The sequence below is a fragment of the Sus scrofa genome, chromosome 15 (genome assembly GCF_054392235.1).
Source record: "Sus scrofa isolate SSC_HxYL_T2T_F1_AM1 chromosome 15, Sscrofa_HxYL_maternal_Yorkshire_Landrace_v2.0, whole genome shotgun sequence".
Classification (NCBI taxonomy): Eukaryota; Metazoa; Chordata; class Mammalia; order Artiodactyla; family Suidae; genus Sus; species Sus scrofa.
In genome coordinates this window covers 90,330,940-90,346,048 of record NC_139397.1, presented here as the reverse complement: position 1 = coordinate 90,346,048, position 15,109 = coordinate 90,330,940, and the positions used below count along the sequence as shown (strand labels likewise).

The 15,109-nt window shown below is 41.4% G+C and overlaps 1 protein-coding gene across 1 annotated transcript in view; it reads right to left on the bottom strand.

Moving 5' to 3' along the window:
* Positions 1 to 13,936: 13,936 nt before the first annotated feature.
* Positions 13,937 to 15,109, bottom strand: part of KLHL23 (kelch like family member 23) — a 37,987-nt gene continuing 36,814 nt past the window's right edge. The window contains exon 5 of the mRNA XM_084999421.1: positions 13,937 to 14,926. The gene's annotated coding sequence lies outside the window, so the exon portion shown is untranslated. The remainder of the gene's footprint in view (positions 14,927 to 15,109) is intronic.

Sequence of the window (15,109 nt, the reverse complement as noted above, 5' to 3'; positions counted from 1 at the left end):
AGGGGTAGTGCACTATGCCAGGGCTAGTAATATGGAGGGCTCCGTTACCATTCGAAGGGTTGACCAAATCAAAGCGTCACAGGTGACCAAGAGGACTGTGTGGAGAGGGCCCTCACAAGACACCTCCAAGCCACGCCAGCCCCGTAGAGATGGAGACTGAGGAGCAGAGGTTGGAGCACATTGCCCCTCTCCCATCAATCTCTTCCCAGTGCCCCTCTCTCTTTAATCTCTGCCCCTCTCCCTCCAACCTCTTCCCCCTCCAGCTGAACCAACCAGAAGCTACTGATGTAGTCTGTACGGATCAGCTTTCTGGATGGAGGAGGAGCTGGTGGAGAGTGGATCTGGAGGGGCAAACAGAAAAGTCATCACACAAAACACACTTTGTCCAAGAGAAGGAAGAGGAGACCTGTGTTGATTACTCGAAATCAGAGGTGGGAGTTCCTGCTGTGGTGCAGCGGATGCACAGGTCTCTGGAGCACTGGGGGAAGGTTGGACCCTTGGCCTGGCACAGTGGGTTAAAAGGATCTAATGTTGCTGTAACTGCATCGTAGTCGCAACTTCAGCTTGGATCTGATCCCTGGCCCGGGAACTCCATGTGCATCGGTGTGGGGAAAAAAGAAAAAAGAAAATCAGAGGTGGTTTTACAGTGAAGTTTAAGGTTCAGGGCCCCTCAATTGCATGGGCACCTCCCAAGGCCCTGGGAGGAACCAAAGCAATGTATTCATAGATTACATGTTTTTGTTAAATTTGCTGAAGTAAGATATTTTAACCAAAATAATTAAAACTCCTGTTCTTTCCATTTCAAATTTCCTTTCATCCCATTTCCCTTACTGTCCAGTGGTAGTGAAGTGATGTGGGCATTTTTGGTCTCCTTTAAAAAGAAGTTGATTCCAAAATATACAAACAGTTCATACAATTCAATAATGAAAAACAAACAACTAAAATGGGCAGAACATCTAAATAGACATTTCTCCAAAGAAGATATACACATGGACAAGAGCACATGAAAAGATGCTCGACATCACTAACAACTAGAGAAATGCAAATCGAAACTTCAATGAGGTATCACTTCACCCTGGTCAGAATGGCCATCATTAAAACATCCACAAACAATAGAGGCTAGAAAGCATGTGGAGAAAAGGAAACCCTTTTATACTGTTGGTGGGAATATATGTTTGTGCAGCCACTATGGAAAACAGTATGGAAGTTCCCCAAAAAGCTAAAAATAGAGTTGCCATATGATCCTGCAATCCCACTCATGGGCATATACCCAGACAAAACTATAATTTGAAAAGATACATGCACCCCTATGTTCACAGCAGCACTATTTACAAGAGCCAAGATACAGAAGCAACTTAAATGTCCATCAACACCACATGAATTGGATAAAGAAACTGTGGTACTGGAGTTTCCTTCATGGCTCAGTGGTTAATGAACCTGACTAGGATCCATGAGGATGCAGGTTTGATCCCTGACTTAAGGATCCGGCATTGCTGGGAGCTGTGGTGCAGGTCACAAATGTGGCTCAGATCTGGTGTTGGTATGGCTGTGGCATAGGCCAGCGGCTACAGCTATGATTTGACCCCTAGCTTGGGAACTTCCATATGTTGCAGGTGCGACCCTAAAAAAAAAAGAAGATGTGATACATATATGCAATGGTATACTGCTCAGCTATCAAAAAGAATGAAATAATACCATTTGCAGCAACATGGATGGACCTATAGATTATACACAGTGAAGTAAGTCAGAATGAGAAAGACAAATACCATATAATATCACTTACATATGGAATTCAAAATATGACTTTCTTGGGAGTTGCTGTTGTGGCTCAGTGGTTAACAAATCCGACTAGGAACTATGAGGTTGCGGGTTCGATCCCTGGCCTTGCTCATTGGGTTAAGCATCTGGCTTTGCAGTGACCTGTGGTGTAGGTTGCAGACACAGCTCGAATCTTCGGATCCCGAGTTGCTGTGGCTCTGATGTAGGCTGGTGGCTACAGCTCCGATTCGACCCTTAGCCTGGGAACCTCAATATGTCACGGGAGTGGCCCAAGAAATGGCAAAAAGACAAAAACAAAAAAACAAAAAAAAACCTTTCTTTTCTAAGCAACTAATAATTTTTAAAAATCTAGAATTCTAACTATTCCAGAAGAAAGACTACAGCCTTCCTGAAGAAAATGTCCTCTCTGTAGAAAATATTACAAAGTTATTGTTAGGTGAAGATTTATCAAAATATGCAGGAAAAAAGGATTATAGAGCTGTTCCTGGCAGTTAAGTAATTTAAAATGTAGCAACTTTTTTTTTTTTCTTCTAGATTTGGTGGTATTTGTCTTTGTTGTGATTTATTTATCTATTTAAAGAGATACTCATTTTTCTATCGGGCTGCATTTAGTATCATGCCCCACAATTATTATTTTTTTTTTTTTTTGTCTTTTGTTGTTGTTGTTGTTGCTATCTCTTGGGCCGCTTCCGCGGCTTATGGAGGTTCCCAGGCTAGGGGTTGAATCGGAGCTGTAGCCACCGGCCTACGCCAGAGCCACAGCAACGCGGGATCCGAGCCGCGTCTGCGACCTACACCACAGCTCACGGCAACGTCGGATCGTTAACCCACTGAGCAAGGGCAGGGACCGAACCCGCAACCTCATGGTTCCTAGTCGGATTCGTTAACCACTGCGCCACGACGGGAACTCCATGCCCCACAATTCTGATAAGAACCTGCTCAGAATACACACAAGAAAAGCAGGTATTAGGCTAACTTCAACAATAACAGTAATTAAATTAGAATCTGAAGCACACTCCTTTGGATGGATGATAGACATATATACATATTTTAAAGAGCTTAGGAACCTCATTAAGGAAGGAGAGAAAAAAAGCAAAACCAGCTGAGATGGATACATTCCACTCTGGAGGAAGTGCTGATCCACACAACTTTGGCAGCGAAGTGGTGGAAAAATCTTTCCAGAAGTAAAGGAAAGCTCTGTGGGAGCTGAAACAGCATAGGAAGGCCCAGGGATTTCCTCTAAAACACAAACTGAAACCATACTTTGAGGACAGCGCCTCCTACTGGAGGACTGCTCTCTAATCTACACCTTGGGAACATAATTATGCAATTAGTAGAAAAATCCGAGGGGAAAAAGAAAAAAAAAAAAAAAAAAGGCGCTGTTTACCATTATCACATTAAAAAATACAATTCAATAGAAATTATTTAATGTCATCATCTGGTCAGTATTCAAATTTCCTTGATGATCCCATAAATATTTTTTCAGTTTCTTTATTCAAATCAGGATCCAAATGCTATTCACATATTGCATTGCTGATATGGCTCTTAAATTTCTTTAATTTATAGGTCCCTTTCTTCTGTTTTTTTCACCATGTATTTGTTAATGAAATCCAGTCATTTTGCCTATAGAATTTGTTACGTTCTAGTTTTGGCTGATTGTATCATGGAGTATTGTTTTAAGTGCTATTCTGTACTCTGTATTTCCCATAAACTGAAAATTAGGTCTAGAGGCTTAATAAGATTCGGGCTAGATATTTTGGGAGAAATACTTCATGGTGATGGTATTTTCTTATTGCATCACATCAGAAGGCATGCAATGTCTGTTTGTCTCTCTTTTGGCAATATTAAAATTAACAGATGGGTTCAAGCGTTAACAGCCTGATCGTCATTATAAAATTCTTCATCGGACTCTCACGTAATGATTTTAGCAGCTATTGATAATCACTGACTAGGTCCATTGATTCATTAGGGTGGCAAAATGGTGAAGTCTATCATTCCTTCTGCATGATTAGTGGGAATTTTTCTATTAAAAAATTACCACGGGAGTTCCCGTGGTGGCGCAGTGGTTAACGAATCCGACTAGGAACCATGAGGTTGCGGGTTCGGTCCCTGCCCTTGCTCAGTGGGTTAACGATCCGGCGTTGCCGTGAGCTGTGGTGTAGGTCGCAGACGCGGCTCGGATCCCGCGTTGCTGTGGCTCTGGCGTAGGCCGGTGGCTACAGCTCCGATTCAACCCCTAGCCTGGGAACCTCCATGTGCCGCGGGAGCGGCCCAAGAAATAGCAACAATAACAACAACAACAAAAGACAAAAAGACAAAAAAAAAAAAAATTACCACATTGTGATGGAACATGATGGAGGATGACGTTAGAAAAAGAATGTAACTATGTACACACACACACACACACACACACATATGAATGGGTCAATTTGCTGTATAGCAGAAATTGGCAGAACATTGTAAATCAACAATAATAGAGAAAATAAAAATTTCAAAAAAAATAAACAACACTAAAAAAAATTTACCACATTCATGTTTTAGTTTGCTTGATGTAGCACACAGGAAAGACAGGATACACACTTGATTTTTCTTTGCTGATTTTCAGAATAATGAGTTGGTTTCTTTCTTTCTTTTTTTTTTTTTCTTTTTGGCCACAACTTTAGAATATGGATGTTCCCAAGGCAGGGATCAAACCCACACCACAGCATTGAGCCAAGCCACTGTAGTGACATTGCCTGATCTGTAATCTGCTGTGCCACAAGAAAAGTCCCTGAATTGGTTCCTTAATATTCTTTGAGAGCAACCCATCAGTTTGGCTGCAACCTTTGAGATTAGGTTAAAGCAAGTCTAACAATGCTGAAGATGGCACTAAGCAGCATCACTGGCCCTGAACCTACCTAACTGCTGACTTCCACTAAGCAGACATGGACCACTCAGCCGGTGGAGTAGGGAAGGCAGCAGATAACTTCTGATATATTATCCTAACAATTTTTGAAAAATTGTCAAAAATCATCATTATTAAAAGACAATAGATTTCAAGATTTTAGAATAGCCAAGAATATAGAAACCCAAAGTTTTAGTAATACATCTACACCTGCAGTGAGAATTAGACAACACTGGAAATAGTCAAGGGGCAAATGAGGGAATTGGAGGCGGCAATATTCAGAATCTCAGAATGAATAATTGAAATCAATGTTTTGGGGGATTTTCTTTTTTCTCTTTTAAGGCCACACCTGCTGCCCATGAAAGCGCCCAAGCCAGGGTCCAATTGGAGCTGTAGCCCCGGTTTATGCCACATCAACAGCAACCCGGGATCTGAGCTGCATCTACAACCTACACCACAGCTCACAACAACGCCAGATCCTTAACCCACTGAGTGAAGCCAGAGATCAAACCTGCATCCTCATGGATACTAGTCGGGTTCTTAACCCTCTGAGCCACAATTGGGAACTCCGGAGAATTTTTTTTTAATTGGGAGAAATAAAAGTTCAAAATTTTATGGTTATAGGGGAAGCTAAAAAGTTGTTTGTTAGAATTCCCCTCATAAAGTACCTTCTGCAGTACCAAGAGAGCATCATTGCTCTTATTTACCTATCGGAGGATACCGATATCTAACAAAAAAACCTAATAATTGAGAAAGATCATATAGAGTCACTTATGATGGAGCTTGATGGAGGATAATGTGAGAAAAAGAATGTACATATGTATGTATGACTGGGTCACTTTGCCACGAAGTAGAAAATTGACAGAACACTGTAAACCAACTATAATGGAAAAAATAAAAATCATTTAAAAATTAAAAAAAAGAGAAAGCTCAAGCTGTCTTAGATAAGTTTGCATAAGACCTCCACTAAAATGAGGAAAAAGGAGAGTCTATGAATATGGCAACATAAAAGTCATAGGTGACTTGATAAGAGTTTCAGTGATATGCTGGGTATGGAGTCCTGGAGTGGGTTGTAACTGTGAATAGGGGATACACACTGGAAACAGAAGGACTGACATTCTTTTAAGAAGTTTTTTAGGAGTTCCCGGTGCAGCAGAAATGAATCTGACTAGTAACCATGATGCAGGTTCAATCCCTGGCCTCGATCAGTGGGTTAAGAATCCAACATTGTTGTGGTATAGATTGCAGACATGGCTTAGATCTGTGGTTGAGGTGTAGGTCGACAGCTGCAGCTCCAATTTGATCACAAGCCTGGAAATCTCCATATGCCAAGGGTTCGGCCTTAAAAAGACAAAAAAAAAAAAAAAAAAAAAAAGTTTTGCTATGAAGGGGAACAAGGATATGGGTTGTTCCTGGGAGGTGATCTAAAGTCCAGTGAGGATTTCTTTTTTTCTTTTCTTTTCGGGGCCACACCCATGGCATATGGAGGTCCCCAGGCTAGGGGTCAAATCGGAGCTGCAGCTGCAGGCCTACACCATAGCCACAGCAATGCAGGATCCGCTTACTGTAAAGCCAGATCCTTGACCCACTAAGCAAGGCCAGGGATTGAACTCGCATCCTCACGGATATTAGGTTGCTTTCTGCTGTGCCACAGTGGGAACTCCCCCAAGTGAGGATTTTTATAACCATGGGAGTTCTCTAAAAGATGATGATTTAACTCTAAGAATGGTAAATTTCATAATAATAAAGGGAGAACCTGGTGATCCATGAGAGAGAGAAAAATTATAAGAGTGATGTCCTTGAGAAAGCAAGAGAAGATAGGATCCAGAGTATGAAGGGACTGGCCTTCAATACAGCAATGGCACTTGTCTGGTACCAAGTGGGAAGGCAGAAAATATTGGTAATGATACTGGAAGAGTCAGTGGTTAGAAGAATAGAGTCTCTGTTTAGTTGCTAAATTTTTTCAGTAAAGTATGTCATAGGTCATTGTCTGGTAGTAAGGGCAAAGTGAAATTTTTAGGATTAAAAAAATAAAACATAATAGAGTTGACTCAGAAAGTGAAATATTGACTACTAGGAAAACCTTTTATGGAGTTCCCATTGGGACAGTGGTTTACAAACACGACTAGTATCCAAGAGGATGTGGGTTTATCCCTGGCCTTGCTCAGCGGATTAAGGATCTGGCATTGCCATGAGCTGTGGTGTAGGTCAAATATGTGGCTCAGCTCCCGAGCTGCTGTGACTGTTGCATAGGCTGGCAGCTGCAGTTCTAATACGACCCCTGGCCTGAGAACTTCCACATGCTGCAGATGTGGCCCTAAAAAAAAAAAAAAGAAAAGAAAAAAATATATATAAATAATTTAATCCTAAAAAAAAACTTTTAGGATTAGGGAACAGATACTAAGTGTTCATTTCAACTTTGTGGTCATAAATGTAAGGCACGGACTGTTTCAGTGTTCAGCTACTCTGCTGCAGGCCCAGAGAGGGTCTGGAGTTACACTCAGCAGGGCAGGTCGAGTGTAAAAGAATTAGGTTTGGAAGGTCTCTGGTGGCCTAGCAGTTTAGGATCCAGTGTTGTCACTGCTGTGGCTCTGGTCACTGCTGTGGTGCAGGTTCCATCCTTGGCCCAGGAACTTCCACATACGGAGGGCGTAGCCAAAAAAACACAAAACACAAAAAACAAACAAACGAAAAGGACTAATGTTGCTTTTCATAATGATGGGCCAGGGACTCAAAGATAGACAACGGGAGAATGAAGACAGGACAAATATAATGTACAGTTTAAAAAAAAAAAAGTAGTCTGGTCAGTGGATTGGAGAACCCAGGGTGTTGGATAGGAAATTATTTGGATAAAAATGAGAAGAGGGCTGAGGAGGAGGACAATGAGCCAGGTGTCAAGTCGTCAGTGAATGAGTGGGAGCAACTGGGAGGTTGGAGATCATTCGATTGTGGAAACAAGGAGCTGGGGCTTTTGAAGAAAGAAGGAAGAACAGTTGCAGTGAAATGGGTAGCAAAGAGAAAAAACAGGCATCCCTCATTCTGGCCTGGAAGTATAAAGGATCTGAAAGAAATAACTCACCTGAAAAGGCTAGAGGAGGCTGTGTCCCCAGGAGACCAACAGGTCACACACAGTGAGGTTAAGGAGTCAGAAGAAGCACTGACAAAAGATTAGGGCTAGAGGGGAGAACGTTTGGAACCCCAGGGGTCTAGAAGGCACGTAGAAAGGGTTCTGGAGGGCCTGGAAGGGTGAGAGATTTGGTCAGACTGGGGGCTGTGTTGATCAGAATGCCCATACAGAGGAGGTGACTGGGGAGGCTTGAGCTTTCAGGGTCTGTGGAAAAGAGGAAGGTGAGGCACCACGTGGTTGCTGGATGGGTGGGAAAATAAGCCATTTCAGTCACTGTCAGGTCTTAGTTCAGACACCAGTTCTTGGGGGAAACTGTTCCTCTTCTTGCTGCCATAGCATCCCCACACTGTTCCAATTATAATTCATTCTGTATATGAATTAAGGCTCTAAATCCAAGTTCTGGCCTTTGTGCCTTATCAGAACCAAGACACAAATGCTTCTTCATCTATTAAAGGACACTGTCATTTTTAGGACCAACACGTCAGGGTTCTCTGGGTATAAACCTGAGCTTCCATAGCTTGTTCCCCGGGCAGGGGTACATCCTATCCCTCCACTTTCCTAATCCAGAAGCCGACTCTGGCCAGAGGCTCTGGACTTCAGTTAAATGGGGCCCCACATACCACATCCAGGCCACAGGGACAGCTTAGTTCCTGCCAAGGAAAGAGAGAGAATCCACCCCTACAAGGTGACCAATGAGCCACTGCAGGCACCTCTGCAAGGTTAAGTCCTGTGGTCTTCTACCCCAGCCCCAAAGATATATTGGTGTTGGAGGTAGAAGTGTGTGTATACACATACAGAAGGTCTAGTTTAGGTAGATTAAATAATTCATACTAGATAATCTTTTATTGTGGTTTAAAATTCTCTTAAAATATAAGTAATTGGAGAAGGCAAGTTTCCACACTAGTGCATCAATTGGAGTGAATGCCCCATGGTTCCTCATAAGTCTTAGACCCCATAGCTTTGACATGGCTTTCTTTGGCTGCACCTGTGGCATGTGGATTTTCCCAGGCCAGGGATTGAACCTATGCCATAGCAGTGACTCAAGCCACTGCAGTGACAATGCCAGATCCTTAACCCGCTGAGCCACTAGGTTTCTCCTGACATGGCTTTCGATGGTGTGTGTGTGTGTGTGTGTGTGTGTGTGTGTGTGTGTGTATTTGCTTTTTTAAGACCACATCTGCAGCATATGAAGGTTCCCAGGCTAGGGTTCGAATTGGAGCTGCAGCTGCCAGCCTATACCACAGCTCACGCAACTCTGGATCCTTAACCCACTGAGCAAGGCCAGGGATGGAACCCACATCCTCAAGGATACTAGTCAGGTTTGTTACCACTGAGCCACAATGCGAACTCCTGGTAATTTTTAAAATACTTTTTGTCTCCCTTATTGGAAAGTCAGCTCTTTCAGGGCATAAGTATATCCCACTAGCTTCTCTTAAAATAATACTCACTGTGCATAAATCGTCATTTTTATCAATATGTTTTCTATGAAAACAGAGCTGGATGATATAATATCAGCTGAAAACAAGACCATTGATGCTGGTCTGGGTTCAGGAAATGGTAAGAATAAAGATTGGCTTCCACTTGAGTTGACATTACTTTGGTTTAGTTCTGAAAGAGCTAATGAGTAGAACAAAGGATATAAACAGGATATACAGGCCAGAGGGGTGAATGTGGCTTCCCATAGCCTCTCTCGTGTCTTTCAAAGTGCATCCAAAGTTTGCATTTCTTAGCAATTCAGCAGGGTGGGCTAGCCCTCAAGACAAAGCCCCGGGAACAACTTAGACTACCATATAAGATGATCATCCTGAGGCTCAGTGATTGCCAGGTTCTGGGCCCTGAAACTCTCATGATGTCTACAGTCAGGCAGTTCCCCATTTTCTGTGACTACAAGGCAGGGCCTGGGAGCTCTCCATTTCATCCTATTGGGTTTTCCATGGGCAGGCATGGGAAAAACAGTAGGAAACTCAGATGTCAAACTGAACCCAAAGTATTCCAGGCAACGTATAAGTATTATGGTTGCTATCACTCAGTTTAACATTAATTATTAATTCTACACACACACACACACACACACACACACACACACACACACACATAGTGTGCCTACCATGAGTTTGGCCGTTAAGATACAAAAGGAAACAAAAGAGGCTCTGCCCTCTGCCTCAGGAAAGCTGAAAGTCTTGTTAATTTCGTCATTCCTGTCTCTAATGACCATTTCTTTACTGAGGGTGGACAGGAAAAAAACAGGATACACTGGTTTGAAACTTTAAAAAAAAAGTTTATTATCATTAATTCCAGGTTGTTTAATAACCTTTTGATCTCTTCTAGCTTTCTCCCGTCCCTCTGGCCTCTGCTGTTTCCCTTGAAATAATACTCAGTGCAAATCCATTGTCTGTTTTCATTAAATGGATATGTTTAGTCTAAAAACAGAGCTAATGAACAGACTTGTGGTTGCCAAGGTGGAGGGGGGAGAGAGTGGGATGGCCTGGGAGTTTGGGGTTAATAGATGTGAACTATTGCATTTAGAATGGAGAAGCAATGAGGTCCTGCTGTAGAGCACAGGGAACACCACCCAGAAATTGGGATAGAACATGATGGAAAAGAATATAAGAAAGGGAATGATATACATGTGTGACTGGGTTCCTTTGCTGTACAGAAGAAACTGGCGCAACGTTGTAAATCAACTATATTTCAATTTTTTTTTTTTTGGTCTTTTTGCCTTTTCTTGGGCCACTCCCGCGGCATATGGAGGTTCCCAGGCTAGGGGTCCAATCGGAGCTGTAGCTGCCGGCCTACGCCAGAGCCACAGCAACGCCAGATCCGAGCTTCGTCTGTGACCTACACCACAGCTCACTGCAACACCGGATCCTTAACCCACTGAGCAAGGCCAGGGACCGAACCCACAACCTCATGGTTCCTAGTCGGATTCGTTAACCACTGCACCATGACAGGGACTCCTAAAAAATGGAAAAAAAAAAAAAAAAAAAGAACCAAGCTAACCAACTTGAAGGAGGCTTCCTCCTTTGTCTCTGAGTAAAGCAAACTTTGGGAGACTCACAGGAATATGTAGGGGTTCTTTCTGATTCTTAGAGTCACAGTGCTAGAAAGGGCCAATGATAGAAATCGAACTTCATCATTTTGGGATTTCAGGAGTGCATTGTGGAAGATCCGGCATGGATATGTGAGTCACCCAGTAGATTTTGTCCCATATTAAATTCCAGATTGGAGTTTCCATCGTGGCTCAGTGGTAACAAACCCCCAAAATAATACACAGGAACGTGGGTTCGATCCCTGGCCTCGCTCAGTGGGTTAAGGATCCTGTGTTGCCATGAGCTGTGGTGTAGGTTGCAGACATGGCTTGGATCTGGTGTTTCTGTGGCTGTGACTGTGGTGTAGACTGGCAGCTGTAGCTTCAGTTAGACCCCTAGCCTGGGAACTTCCATGCTGCAGATGTGGCCCTAAAAAAATAAAATAAAATAAAATTCCAGATGCATCTGAAGAAAATGAACTTGTTTTCATGATAAATCACCCTTCGTATTTCTTAAAAATTTATTGCTTAATGAGTACATGCATTAATTAATGTAATTGTTCAGTGATTTTGTAGATGCAAAATATTCTAAAAGAATTAATTAAGCCTAGGAAAATTCCTTCTGGATAACAAGTACAAGAAAGATCTCATAGTATATGTATCTCAGGGCCTTTGCACTTGCTGCTTCCAAAGTTCTAGTTTTTCTTCGGTCAAACCCAAGCACCAATGCCATCTTATCAGAAAGGCCTTTGTTGACTACCCCATATAAATAATACTTCTCACAATTATGCCATTCCATCTTTTTCATCCTGAATTTAATTTTTTCATAACATTTATCATCACCTTTTTTCAATTTTACTGAGATATAGTTGACAGAGGGCACTGCATAAGTTTATTTTTTTTCTTTTTTGGTGGCACCTGCAGCATATGAAAGTTCCTGGACCAGAGATTGAATCCAAGGTGCAACTGCAACTTACACCACAGCTGTGGCAATGCCAGATCCTTAACCCATTATGCCACAGTGGGAACTCTGAGCACCGTATAAGTTTAAAGTGTACAGTATAATGATTTGACTTACATATATCATGAAATGATCACTGCAATAAGGTCAGTTAACATCCCTTATCTCATATAGGTTCAAAATAAAAGAAAACCAAAAAAGATTTTTCCCTTATGATGATAACCCTTAGGATTTCCTCTCTTTAACAGCTTTCATATATACCATACAGAAGTGTTTACTCTAGACATAATGTTGTATATTATATCCCTAGAATTTATTTTGTACCTTTGACTACCTTCATCCAATCCCCCCTCCCCTCACTCCCTACCAATGGTAACCACAAATCTGATCTCCATTTCCATGAATTTTTTTCACAGTCCTCATATAAATGAGATCATACAGTACATTCCTTTCTCTATCTGATTTGTTTCACTTACCATAATGTCCTCAAGATCCATCCATGTTGTTGCAAACGGCAGGATGTCCTAGGTTTTTAGGTTTTGTTTGTTTGTTTGTTTGTTTGTTTTGTCTTTTTAGGGCTGCATCCATGGCATATGGAAATTCCCAGGCCAGGGGTCAAATCAGAGCTGTGGCCTGTAGCCTATGCCACAGCCACAGCAACGCCAGATACAAGCCTCATCTGCACCCTATACCACAGCTCACAGCAACGCCAGATCCTTAACCCACTGAACAAGGCCAGGGATCGAACCTGCGTCCTCATAGTCAGATTTGTTTCTGTTGAGCCACAAAAGGAACACCTTCACAGGTTTTTTTTTTTTTTCTAACAGCTGAATAATATTCCAATTTATTTATATATACATATATATAACATCTCTGTCTATCTATCTATCTACCTATCAAAGTTCCTTATACATTCATCCATTAATGGACACTTACATTCCTTCCATGTTTAGGATGTTGTAAATAATGCTACTATGAACATGGGGGTACATTTATCTCTTTGACATAGGGTTTCTGTTTCCTTCTGATATATTCCCAGAAGTGGGATTGCTGAATCGTATGGTAGTTCTATTTTTAATTTTTTGAAGATTCTCCAAAAAATGACTACAGTATTCCATGGTGGCTGTACTGATTTACAGTCCTGCCAACAGTGCACTCTTCTCCACATGTTCACCAATGTTTGTCTTGTCTTTTTTTTTCCCCCAGCAAAGGCTTCAACACCATGGGTGCCCCAAGCCTTTTGTTCTTCTCACGTATGTTGCTTCATTGGTCTTTGGAGTCTCATGTCACAAAACCACAGAGTGAGCACAAGACAAATAGGGTTGAGTCAGGAGCACACCTAGAACATTCTGCAACCCTCAGCAATTCTCAGCCCTTCCTGGGGCATCATGGTGAATCCGACTCTGCGATTTACATTTTGACTTGATTTCTTATTGTCAGTCTGCCTCAATGGAATGTCATAAGGTTTTTTTTTTGTTTTTTTGTTTTTGTCTTTTAGGGCCACACCCATGGCATATGGAGATTCCCAGGCTAGGGGTCCAATCGGAGCTATAGCTGCCAGCCTACACTACGGCCACAGCAACGCCAGATCCAAGCCTCGTCTGCGACCTACACCACAGCTCATGGCAACGCCAGATCTTTAACCCACTGAGCAAGGCCAGGGATTGAACCCACAACCTCATGGTTCTTAGTTGGATTTGTGTCCGCTGCGCCACAACGAGAACTCCTGTCATAAGCTTTTTGAGAACAGCAACAGTGTCTGCTGTTTACTGCTTTATGATCAGTGCCTCAAAACGTGCTTGGCACAGAGGGGCATACTAAATGTGTTGAATAAATTTTATCTGTTTCTCCCAAATTAACTTGGGAAAAATAATACTTCCTCTCCCACTTTAGTCACTCCATCCTCTTAAGCTCTGCTTTATTTTCTTGCAGCACGTGGCTTTTTAAAACTATCTGCTTGTTGTTTTTCGCCAGTGTGGTCTGGCCTGTTCCAGGAGGCTCTATGAAGAACAGGGACAGTGTCTTGTTCCCCTCTACCTTCCCAGCATTTAAAGCAGGGCCTGGCACAGAGGAGGCTCTTGATAAGTAGTTTCTGAATAAATTAAAATAAGCAGATAAGTAACTTTTCATGATGAAACTTGCCAGATAGGACAACTCTTCATGTACTTATGTTTTTATTTTATTTTCTTGAAAATTTCATTTAAGTTCTCCATTACATGCTGATTTATTTAAACATAAATTAAATTTAAAAAGTCAAACTATAACAATTGCTTCAATTTACATGATTAAATAAGTACAAATGCATTTTGACTGGCTGAATGATTGATTCATTAATAACCCATCTACTAAATAAATAACATTTGAAAGATGTATATTACTTTGAAATGTATGATTTCTGCTTTGAATTTGCACTTAGCCATTATTTCTGTGATTTTAACAAGCAACAGTCATAGGGAGTTCCCGTTGTGGAGCAGTGGTTAACGAATCTGACTAGGAACCATGAGGTTGCAGGTTCGATCCCTAGCTTGCTCAGTGGGTTAAGGATCTGGAGTGGTACTTCACTGTGCAGCAATGTCTTAATTTATTTAAATAATTCTACATGAACTTTTAGACTGTTCACTTTTATACTGTTCTCAGTCTTTTCCTGATAGAACAATTCTGCAATTCTGCAACGAATAACTATGTACACATGTCATTTCACACTTATGTAAATATATGTGTAGGATAAATTCCTAGATGTGCCTTTAGATCTTAGAGCAATAATTGACACTCCTCATCTTCACTCAGCTTTTGAGCCAACTGGGAAATAAGACAAAAGAATTAGGTAGATAGATGACCAAAAGCATGATCTTCATTAATGATAAAAGCTGGTGCTGCAGAATGTAACTTAAATTTGCATGTAAGAGGGCTTCATTATTCTGAATCTATCTCCACTTAATCATGGGCAATACTGGTTAACCATAGGCCTCCCACAGCAGGTTTTAGAAAGAGAGGGGCTAAGTGAAGCTTTCCCAATTTATTCTTTACAAATGTAATAATTAGAAAAGTCATCCTGGTGCAGCCACTATGGAAAACAGTATGATGTTCCTCAAAAAATTAAAAACAGAACTGTCATATGACCTAGCAATTCTGCTCCTGGGAATTTACCTGAAAAAAAACAAACCACTAATTAGAAAAGATATATGACCCTTATGTTCATAGCAGTATTATTCACAACAGCCAAGATATGAAAGCAACCTAAATTCCAATCAAATAGGTAAGTGGATAAAGAAGATGTGGTATATATTTATATAATGGATTATTACTCAGCTATAAATAAAAGAATGAAAT